A 12386-nucleotide genomic window follows, 5' to 3' on the forward strand; every position below is an offset into this window, starting at 1 on the left:
TGAAAAATGTAATAATTAATTATTTAAAATTATTCGTTATAAAAATATGATATTATGAAAATACATTAAAATATCAATATTTAGATTTTATTAATTCTCTCTGCGGTACTTGGCGTTAAGTAATGATTTTTATTATTTAAGTATTTATTTTTATTGTCAATGTTATTATGTTCTTAACACTGCCTATAGGAGACCTGAAACAAAGAAAAAAAAATATTAACATTAAATCGAACAGTTTTTAGTGGTTAGAGTGTTGGGCTCACAAACTGGAGGTCAGGGTACGATCCCCGATGGGGACATCACATGAAAACTTATAAACCGATTTTGATAAAATTTAGGGTGAATGATACCTACTTAATCCAATTACAAATTATTATCACAAGGACGTACATTGACCAAATTGGAGATTGCCTTAGAAAAAGTCCAGTACGATCTACTCTGAACCGGCATGCTTCTATGAAACGATTGATGAATGTGAAGGAAGCAAGATAAGTGTGTCAGGATCGAAGCAAACGGGATTCCATAGTCTCTGATTATCCTATGCTATCCCAGTGGGAAATAGGCGTGAGTTTATGTATGTATGTATGATGAACAGATGGTATTATAAATTTGTTACCTGCTGTTTGCAAGTTTCTGTTACAAATTCCACTTATTATAACCAAAAATAATATTATCTTTCAAACGCAAATTTAATAACCATTTAATACAATACAAACTTTAATTAAGTATAAAACTTTAATATTATTATCACAAGCACTTATTATGGCCAGGCTTAAAACACTTCTACTGGCGTTTTTGTTTGTCAAGTAAAGAAATAAAAAAAATGAAACTACCCTCATTTTTCGACAATAAAAATAATTGAATCGTTTTATATTCCGAACGTTTACTTAGAAATAGAGTAATATTAATCCCACTGGTGGGTACCAGCCTTTCCTAATCCATATGAGCGTTGGAATACTCCACCACGCTGCTCCACCGTGGTTCGGTGAAAACCTATCCAAACGTCATTGGTGGAAAACCATCCAGTACCGAGAATCGAACCCAGTATTCCTGGTTTCGTGGTCATTCCAATGAGGTTTAATAAAATAAATTTTCATAGTGATTTAAACTTAAAAGGCTGTTTGGTTTTATTACTTCAGCGCCTGATGTTTTTAAAATACTAATTAAATCTATGTGGTCCATTGCTAAGTACTAAATAGAATCCCGGTGGGGACATATCACAAAAATCACTTTGTGATCCCTAGTTTGGTTAGGACATTACAGGCTGATCCAGGTGATTGTCCGAAAGTAAGACGATCCATGCTTCGGAAGGTATGTTACGTCCCGGTTACTTACTGATGTGATGTACAAAGTCGTTACATGAGCCATGTCAGGGGCCTTTCGCGGCCTAATAATAACCCTGACACCAGGGTTGATGGGGATGGTAATCCACCTCACAACCCACACGATAGAAGATGAAGAATACATACACACAATAACAATCCTTAAGGGGTGGACATAGCCTTGCGAAGCACGGAGGAGCTCGAGATGAAAACTTTTTTTTGTGGTCACCCATCCTATGACCGGCCTTTGCGAAGGTTGCTTAACTTCAACAATCGCAGACCGAGCGCGTTTACCGCTGCGCCACCGAGTATAACAAGTAATTAATAGAAAACTCGTGTAATAAACTAATGTATAAAATAGCAAAACGGTGATAAGGCGACCCGACCCCTATAATATACTTAAATTATGACAGAAAAAAACATATTTTTATGTTGTTAATTATCATCGCTACTAATTGCGCAAGCATCATAAATTAATACGCACAGTTAAGATGAATGAAACCCATATTTTATTTAAGTATATTACGAAGAACTTTAAAATATGTTTTCGTTGAGGGATAAAAAGGAACAACGACATTGAAGCAATATATAGGTCGTTTAAATCCAGCGCAGGCCTAAACTGGTTGTCGAATTTATTTTCGAATTCATGTTTGGGTCGTAAATAATTATCACGTGCTCAGCGGTGACGGAAAACATCGTGAGGAAACCCACATTCCCGAGAAATGCATTTTCGAAGGTATGTGACCTAACCTGTATTGGGCTGGTTAAAACCCGGACCTGTCAAATCTTCAGGTTAGGTAAGCGGACCCTGTGAAAAACGGGATAATGATAGGAACAATGATGACTATTTTTGACTTTGCACAATGACTTTTATATGCGCATATTTTTATTAGGTCAACATAAACAGCCTGTAGTCCCACTGCTGGGCACAGCCCTCCTCTCAATCAACCGGAGGGGGTTTATAGCATACTCCACCAGACTGCTCCACTGCGGGTTGGTGTTTGGCTTAGACATAATGACTGAATAAGCACAGTACAGTCACTCCTTCTGTGGTCCAGTGATTGAGCTTTAGGCTCTGTTGGCAACCCCAACATTAAATATATATTTTTATTACTATGACAACATTTGTCTCGTCACTTCCTTTTTTTTGACGTGACTTATTGTAGACTAGCGACCCGCCCGGGCTTCGCTCGGGTGCAATGCTGAGGAAAAAATGAAATTATTTACGACATCACATTAAACTAACAGTATTTAATGTGATGTACACAAAAATAACAGTATTACTTCACTATATGTATATAAATATGTATCCGTGCTTCGGAGGGCACGTTAAGCCGTTGGTCCCGGCTATTAGCCGTAAAAACACCTCCACCAACCCGCAGTGGAGCAGCGTGGTGGAGTATGCTCCATACCCTCTCCGGTTGATTGAGAGGAGGCCTGTGCCCAGCAGTGGGACGTATATTTTGTTCGTGTACGCGGTGGCGTCCGGAAGTCGGGTCGCACCTTTCCCTCAAAAATGTGCGAAGGGAGCGATGGCTGGCTTTCGCGTCAACTCGTGATCGGGTGCTGCGTATGTGGACAGGCCTGCTTCTGCCAGGGAGCTCATAAAACACTGTTTCTGTGATAAAGTCACATAAACTCTTTATGTTTCACTTTCCTTCCACCGACTGTAATTGGAATACCATTGTATTTAAGTCTATAAATTATGTAATACAAACTGGATTAAAAGAAAAGAAAGGAAAACATGAAACAGTAGGACTAGGGCCCTGTGCTGGGAGGTTTTCTGGCCACGTCTTTCCCTCAGCGTTACAGATTCCGATGTGGTAGTAGTTTTTACAGCTAGTTACATAATAATGTAATTTAATTATGTTTGACGTTCAAAAAGCGCTAACTTTGTAAGCCAATTTTGAAAAATAAATATTTTTGAATTTTGAATTTTTGAATATAGGCTATTTATATATAATAATAATGGATGGTATTATACATATAAACCTTCCTCTTGAATCACTCTATCTATTAAAAAAACCGCATCAAAATCCGTTGGGTAGTTTTAATGATTTAAGCGTACATAGGGATAGGGACAGAAAAAGCGACTTTGTTTTATACTATGTAGTGATTTTCCGCAGATGGCATTAACTACTTGGTCGGATATCTCGTCACTTCCGATTTCCTGGTACTCCATCGAACTACTATATCACACTGTTTGTACGAATTTAATTTCAGTGAGTTTTGCAAGCTATGAAGGTTTTCATCTCAGCCTTATCCTCAGACAACCAGCCCTTACAGCCACCAGGAACTTGACACCCCAACCCTAACAGGTTCACGATCCGGAGATCCTGGGTTCGGGTATATAATCCCGGTGGGGGCATATCACAAAAATCACTTTGTGATCCATAGTTTACTCTTTACTCTCTACTTTCTAGTTTACCCTAACAGCCTCCGTGGTCTAGTGGTAAGAGCGTTAGGCTCACGATCTGGAGGTTCGGGTTCGATTCCCGATGGTTGTCGAAATCACTTTGTGAGACTGTCCTTTGTTTGGTAAGGACTTTTCAGGCTTGAATCACCTGATTGTCCGAAAAAGTAAGTTGATTCCGTGCTTCGGAGGGCACGTTAAGCCGTTGGTCCCGGCTATTGGCCGTAACAACACCTCCACCAACCCGCAGTGGAGCAGCGTGGTGGAGTATGCTCCATACCCTCTCCGGTTGATTGAGAGGAGGCCTGTGCCCAGCAGTGGGACGTATATAGGCTATTTATGTTTTTAGTTTACTCTTGTCGTCTCCATGCTACTTTTTAGGGAAATATAGGGCAGTGGTTCCCCTCTCGCCATCCGCCCCTCAGTACTCTTTTTTGTCTTGTCGAAATTATACCAGCACAAAAAATAAACTAAAAAATAATAAAATGTTAAAATGACCCGAGCTTTTGTTAAATTATGTCAGAAAGAGCTGTCAAGAGTTTCCCGAAATTAAAAATTTTACTGGCATTAAGCAACGAAAAATAACATAACATAACATAACAAATACTTTATTGCACAAACAGGAAAAAACAAAATACAATACAAAAGAGAAATAGAATTAGTACAATAGGCGGCCTTATTGCTAAGTAGCAATCTCTTCCAGGCAACCTTTAAGTATAGGGAAAAAAAAAAGTAAAATGTTGAATTTTTATTTTATTTATATAAGTACATAAAATACATGCATTAACTATCCTATTTTGCCACCGGGGTAAGCAGTGACTGTTTAAATACAATAAAAATATTGAATATTATTATTTTATTTTCTATAAAAGCACTGTCAAATCTTCAGGTTAGGTAAGCGGATCCTGTGAAAAGTGGCATAATGCGAGTGGAGATGATGAATTTATTTTTTATTTTATATTTGTATACATAAAATAGTTAAAAGTAAATTGTTAAATTTTCGGTGAAACGTGGGTACTATTTTTTACCGACTTCAAAAAAGGAGGAGGTTCTCAATTCGACCGTATAATTTTTTTTTATTTATTATTGTTCGCGGATAACTTCGACGTCTATGAACCGATTTTGATCATTCTTTTTTTGTTGTTAGGTATTTATATGCCCTTAAGTAAATTAAAGACAAAAAAAAAAAGGTATTTATATTTAAAAAAATATATAATTAATTTCGATGAAACTTGAGTTGCTACTGAATTTATATGCGATGGCTGCGATGACTACCCTTATTGGGAATATATTTGTGAGCTTAGATTTATTTTTTTATTACAATTTAAATTAAAAAAAAATACTTACGCTCCAAAACTATAATCCTTAAAAGTAACAAAACGAACACCGCTCATTGTCCCTTTATTTTCACTTTAACTCCACAAAGTTTATGATAAGTTAAATAACAAGAAATGATAATTAATATAATAATTATCTCAATTTATCTTAGACGTAACTATTTCTAGTTATAACACGTTCGCGCGTGGTAAGAAGTTGGTTGACAAAATCAGACTGATAGTTATCAATACTATTGCAAAATAAGTATATAATAATATATATATAATGCTAATAATATGTAAAACGTATAAATAGGCAAAGAATATGTAGGGCAGACACGACAATCGGTTTAAGTTTTGTAGGCGCGTTATCTCGTGATTAATACTGAATTTTATCAATTGGGATGCTCTAATTTTGCCTAAAAGATACACAAATAATAATATACTGCCATTCATAAATTTTTGCTGGTTAGCACAGCGCCATCTATGTTTTTCTTTGGGAAAGTAGCCTGGAGAGTCGTTCATTGCTTAAACTTTTTTTTTGTCTTTTATTTATTGCTTAAACTTGAAATTCCATATTTTTCTGCCGTTTTTACGCTAAATATTAAAACGTGCAAACCTGCGAGCCATCATCATTACTCATCAACACATTCAACATTCAATTTTAAACATAACAATTAAAGTAACAAATTATGCTAATTAAATTATCTTTTCATCTAACACGTGTTTGGGGATTTATATTCTAAACTTGTTTATTTGATGGAATTTACATATTTAAAACGACAAATGGAATCCATTTAAAAAAGATGTTCCGGGCCCTATCATACAAGGGTGGATCCAGGGGGGAATCATGGGGGTCATGACCCCCCTTTTTTTTCTTTTTTTTAACGTTGGGAAATGCGTTACGCATACCACGCCGCCCGGGGACGGGGACGGGGACGGGACGTGGTTATGTGGGACTCCCCGGGTGTCGCCATTCCTCCTTGCCGCCGTGTGGCGGGGATACGGGAACGCAATTGCACACAACCGCGTCCCCGCCGGCGGATGCCCTTGATTTCACAAGTATATTTTACAATTCCTCTACTTTTTTTGATACATGTATTTACAAGTACTTGTGAGTAAGTTGTAACTTGTGAACGTGTAAACTTGTTTTTAAAGAACGTCTAGGGCCCTGTGCCGAGGTTTTTCTTGCAGCTTCTTTTCCCCGGCTATACAGGTTGTGAGAAGCTGCAGTAGTAAGGCGGATGAGACGTTCGTTATGTAAAAATTGACGTTTCAAAGTGTAACTATGTTACCTATCGAATAAAGATATTTTTGGTTTTTGACGAAGCCTGTGGTGGATTTAATGATCTTGTTTAAAATCTTTTTGAATTAATACTTTATTATCAATTATATATTCTTAATTATGATTCCTTTTTTTTGGATTTGAATTTGTAAGTTTAGATAAACACGACAGTGGTAGTAAAATAATACTGTAGGCGTAGGTACAAAATTGTTGTCCCCACTTTGTCCAGTCTGTTAGATGTTGATAATCTTTGTCCACACTTGAATTCGAACTTATAAACTAACATGGTCGAGATAACGAATGTTACTAATAAATAAAACTGAACTCTTCTTCTAATAAACCCACACGGGGTTGTAACATGAATTACCAACATCATCAACCCTGGTGTGGTTATTATTGAGCCGTCTAAGACCCCTGACATGGCTCATGTAACGACTTACTTACAACAGTAAGTAGTAACCGGGACCAACGGCTTAACGTGCCGTCCGAAGCAGGGATCATCTTACTTTCGGACAATCAGGTGATCAGCCTGTAATGTCCTACGCAAGCTAGAGATCACGAAGTGATTTTTGTGATATGACCCCACCGGGATTCGAACGCGGGACCTCCGGATCGTGAGCCACTTAAAAACATGGATTAGATATTTTACCTGCAGTGTTCACTAACACAATTGACTTGACCATTATAGACGGCGATACGGCTCACATCACGTTGGTCTAACAGAAAGCTCGGTGAGGTGTGGGTACTTAGTTCATCTTGCGATGGATGAACCTCTGACTACCCCACGACATAGAAGAACGCGCATTTTATATGAAAACCGTTGTTGCCGGTTCAACCCTTCTCTCTTTTACTACTACTCCTGCAAACAGATAACTACGATAGCTCTACTGCTTCTCAAATTCCATAGCGACTTTTCCGGCAGTGTATATTTTATGTGATAGGCTGCAATTTTATCATTACTTTTCGTAAGATATTGCATACAAACGTAATTTTTTTGAGAAATAGCTGATCATACTAAGGTTTGCAGCTTTCCTGTGATAAGGATCTCCTTGCATGATAGTCGATATTTGATTTTTTGCTCTGCAGGTCATAATGCACAAGACTACCTTTTAATATACTATCGCGGAGCTCCGTGGGTCGTAAAGTTTGCGGACGAGTGGAGTGCAAGTTGAAGTAAGTACATAAACTATTGGCTCCTACATGTATGGCGCGTGTTTCGCGCTCACTTGGTCCTTCTAACCTCTTTCTCTATTCCGTGGACTACCCCAATTGGGATATAGTTGTTGAAATTCCTAATCTTTACGCTATACGCCAAGGCGATACATTTTACATATATTGCTCTAGAGCAATAAGGCCGCCCAAATTGTACTGTATTCATGTGTTATGTCTAATGGTAAATTGAGTTCTGTGCAATAAAGTATATTTGATTTTTTTTTAAAGAACGTCTAGGGCCCTGTGCCGAGGTTTTTCTTGCAGCTTCTTTTCCCCGGCTATACAGGTTGTGAGAAGCTGCAGTAGTTTTAGGCGGATGAGACGTTCGTTATGTAAAAATTGACGATTCAAAGTGTAACTATGTACCTACTGAATAAAGATATTTTTGAATTTGAATTTGATTTGATATATCTCTGACGTTCAGAGTGACAACTCAACTAATTATAAGATATCATAAGTTCGCCACTAAATCCTAATTGGGGTAGTCAGAGGTACATCCAGATCCATCGCAAGATGAACTAAGTACCTAAGTGAAAAGTACTAAGTAAATTAAATTCATCTTTTTTTGGGGTTATGTATACGTTTTTACAATAAAATACCAAACAGTATTTTGAATTTCTCGGAAAGTAAATTTAAAGCTCATTTAAATAAATAAATAAATAAGTAAATATGAAGGTTACTTTGTAAAAAAAAGGTTATTGCAAGAGTAATGATTAAATACCTAAGTAATAAAAATGCCTGGTATTAAATGTGATCCTCTAGTTATTAAATAACTTGTAATGTACATTGATATAAAATATGTGTTGCTGTTGCAGTTTCTTGTCATTTCTTCTCCATAACACCTTGCGAAATGACATACTTAGATTCAAAAATGTTAAATTGAACTTCTAGAAGTTTACTTATCAATGATAATTACAATAATTAAAGCACATAATAACGGGTTCTTACCGCGTTTAAATGGGGATATGAGACTCCCGATATTTCGAGTGGAGTTCACTCCAATCTCATCAGTCATCCCGTGATCATGGCACTTGCAACAGCGTCGAAATATCGGGAGTCTCATATCCCCATTTAAACGCGGTAAGAACCCGTTATTATGTGTTTTAATTATGATAATAACCGCGTCAACTTAAAACAATGTAATGATAATTACGTTGAATAAATGATATTTCTGATCTCGGACCCACGCCGCATCGAGTTTAAAAACTAAACAACTCAACCCGTTAGAATCATTTTTTTCGATGTGACTCATTGTAGATTTGCCGCAGATGGTGTTAACTACTTGGCTGGACAAATGGGGAGCGCTGAGGGCTCTCATCCGATACAAAGTTTGGGCCAGAGGGCGCTCAGTTTTCCTTATTAAGTACTTAAGTAACATAAAACATGTAAATAGTTTAATTATTTGACCGGGTTTATCACTTCTCTGTAAAAAAAACAGACATGTTATATTTTTTATGAAGTCACGTGAAGGGGTCACGCTATCTGAGGACAGACACTTGACGTGGGTGATAATTTCCATACAGGGGCGGAGTCGCGATAAAGTTTAAAATTGGGGCGTCAAAATGCTTAAATGGGGTTGGCCTCAGATTGTCTAGGTAGGAATAACTATTTTTTTTTGACGTGACTTGAGGTTACGTACTTACATAAACAGCCTATATACGTCCCACTGCTGAACACAGGCCTCTCCTCATTCAACCGGAGGGGATATGGAGCATACTCCACCACGCTGCTCCAATGCGGATTGGTGGAGGTATTTTTACGGCTAATAGCCGGGACCAACGGCTTAACGTGCCCCCCGAAGCACGGAATCATCTAACTTTTTCGGACAATCAGGTGATTCAAGCCTGAAAAGTCCTTACCAAACAAAGGACAGTCTCACAAAGTGATTTCGACAATGTCCCCATCGGGAATCGAACCCGGACCTCCAGATCGTGAGCCTAACGCTCTAACCACTAGACCACGGAGGTTGTATATTAACTATCGTTAAATTATAAACTACCATATCCAACATATTTCATGTTTTATTTGGTGTCAAGTAACCAATTCTATTCTGTTGTAGGTACAGTCATGAGCAATATAATGTACCCACTTTAGGACTCTGTCGCACTAACATATTTGACATTTAGTGAGACTTACAGTTCAATTTGTCAAAAAAGTTAATGTGACATGGTACCAAAGTATACATATTAATGCTCGTGACCGTAACTGCGTCCCTCTCTGTCTTATGTAACGTCTCACTTTATATATGAGACAGTAATGTACATATCAACTTAATAGCGAGTTCCAGTACTCATTTTAAGACGTTTTATTTATGTATTAGCTAATGCCTGCGGCTGTGTCCGCGTCAACACTGGTGACGGCTTCCGTGGTCCAGTGGTTGTGCGTTGGGCTCACGATCCGGAGGTCCCGGATTCGAATCACGGTGGGGACGTATCACAAAAATCACTTTGTGATCCCTAGTTTGATTAGGACATTACAGGCTGAACACCTGATTGTCCGAAAGTATGACGATCCGTGCTTCGGAAGGCACGTCAAGCTTTGGTCCCGGTTGCTACATACTGATGTATGTAAGTGCGTAGTCGTTGCATGAGTCATGTCAGGGGCCTTTGTCGGCTTAGTAGTAACCCTGACACCAGGGTTGATGAGGTTGGTAACCCACCTCACAACCCACAAGATAGAAGAAGAACCAACCCTGGAGTCAGGGTTTATAGTACAGTCACGAGTACTGATATGTATACACTTTGCAACCATGTCACATTAACTTTTTTGACAATTTAAATCGTAAGCCTCATTAAATGTCAAATATGATAGTGCGACAGGGTTCTAAAGGGGATACATGATATTGCCCATGACTGTACGATAGCTTTGCAAAAAATGTTATTATAAGGTTAGTGATTATTTAGAAGATATGAATGCATGGGATTAACTGTCTGAGAACTGATATTAGGCAGCTAAATTACTCAATTGTATAACAATATTTTATGTTTTTTTTGTCTTTTAAAGAACGTCTAGGGCCCTGTGCCGAGGTTTTTCTTGCAGCTTCTTTCCCCTGGCTGCAGGTAGTGAGAAGCTGCGGTAGTTTTAGGCGGACGAGACATTCGTTATGTAAAAAATGACGATTCAAAGTGTAACACATGTTTATGAAATACGATGTTCGTGCGTCACCCAACAGGGTCCACATAATATCAGCGTCGTGGTTCACGCCGCGACTTGTGCTGAGTGAGGCCCTTTTATCTCAGGACGTCCACCACCACCTTATGGTCATTTCGACAAACATCCGTCTTGCTTTTTTGTAATTGTTTTAGTGGAAATTTGATATGATGTTGTTGTCTTTTTTTGTGAGTGGCGTCCTTTTATAATAAACTTTTTCTATTCTATTCTATTCTTTAACTATGTTACCTACTGAATAAAGATATTTTATCTAACGAACGCTCCAGGGTAGGATTAGGCAACCTGGTTTTTTTTGCACTTCTTGATAACCGATTTCGAATGTGCCAGCAGGGCTAACATGTACGACGTAATAAAATTATCGATCGATTCAATAAATTTTGTCGAAATCTACTTTGTTTTTTCCCCAACTATTTTGACAGATGCTTCTATGCTGTTCTGGGAGCAAATAAAAAACATAGAACACGTTCAGCTGCTTGTCTTCCCGGGCATGTCGTAAAAACCGACAGAGGGATTGCGTCCTCTAACATGATGGACTAATGTTATGGGCGATAGGCTGATCCCTTATCACCATAAGGTTCATCATATCCATCTTAGGACTTCGTATCAACAGTGGCTGCAAGTTGTCTTTGATTACTTGTGGCTCTGCCCACCCCATTTGGGAGTAATCCCAAATGAGAGGCACACGCCCGTAAGGGCGTGAGTTTATGTATGTATTTATGTATTTTGACAGAACATGATTTGGGTTTACATATTAGCACCAATCGACAAAACGACGTAATTATATCGTTACGCGCAACGTGATAAAATTTTATCACGGTCATTTTATCCATTCTGACGATATAATTTAGTCGTTCTGTCGAATGGTGCGTAATATGTGAACCCAAATGAGTCATGTTCAGTCAAAATACGAACAAAATAAGGAAAAAAACAAACTTATCGACTTCGAGAAAATTTATTTAATCGATCGATAATTTTATCATGCTACGCATGTTAGTATTGCTGGTCTTCAGGTGGTATCCGATGACGAAAATTTCACCAAAAAAGCCTGCCTATTCAAATAGTGACAACTATAAGCTGGTGTCTTCGTCTTCTTATCGTGTGGGTTGTGAGGTGGAATACCAGCTTCATCAAAACTGATGTCAGGGTTGTTATTGAGCCGCCAAAGGCCCCTGACATGGCTCATGTAACGACTACATAATAAGTAGTAACAACCGGGACCAACGGCTTTACGGGCTTTCCAAAGCACGGACCACCTTACTTTAGGGCAAACGGTTAATCAGCCTGCAATATTCTAACCAAACCAGGGCAGACAAAGTGATTTTTGGGATATGTCCCCATCGGGATTCGAACCCGGGGTCTACGGATCGTGAGCCCAACGCACAACCACTTAAGCTCTTTGGAATATTAGCTAGGATTTATTTTGTCTTTGTGCAAATTTCCATCCAAATTGGTCCAGTGGTTTTCGCATAAAAATGACAGTACTCACACAGTAATGTACTTACGGACAGAGTTACTTTCGCATTTATAATATTAAAAGTACTATTGATGTAATTTTGTATGTATGTACGTTTTGTATGTATATGTTTTATGTATGATAGAAAACGTGACTTCCATGTGCGTTATTGCAGCTTATCTTCACGCCTTAGCTTAATGGGTTGAGCTGTTAA

This window comes from Pectinophora gossypiella, chromosome 28, assembly GCF_024362695.1.
Source record: "Pectinophora gossypiella chromosome 28, ilPecGoss1.1, whole genome shotgun sequence".
In the NCBI taxonomy this organism is placed as follows: domain Eukaryota; kingdom Metazoa; phylum Arthropoda; class Insecta; order Lepidoptera; family Gelechiidae; genus Pectinophora; species Pectinophora gossypiella.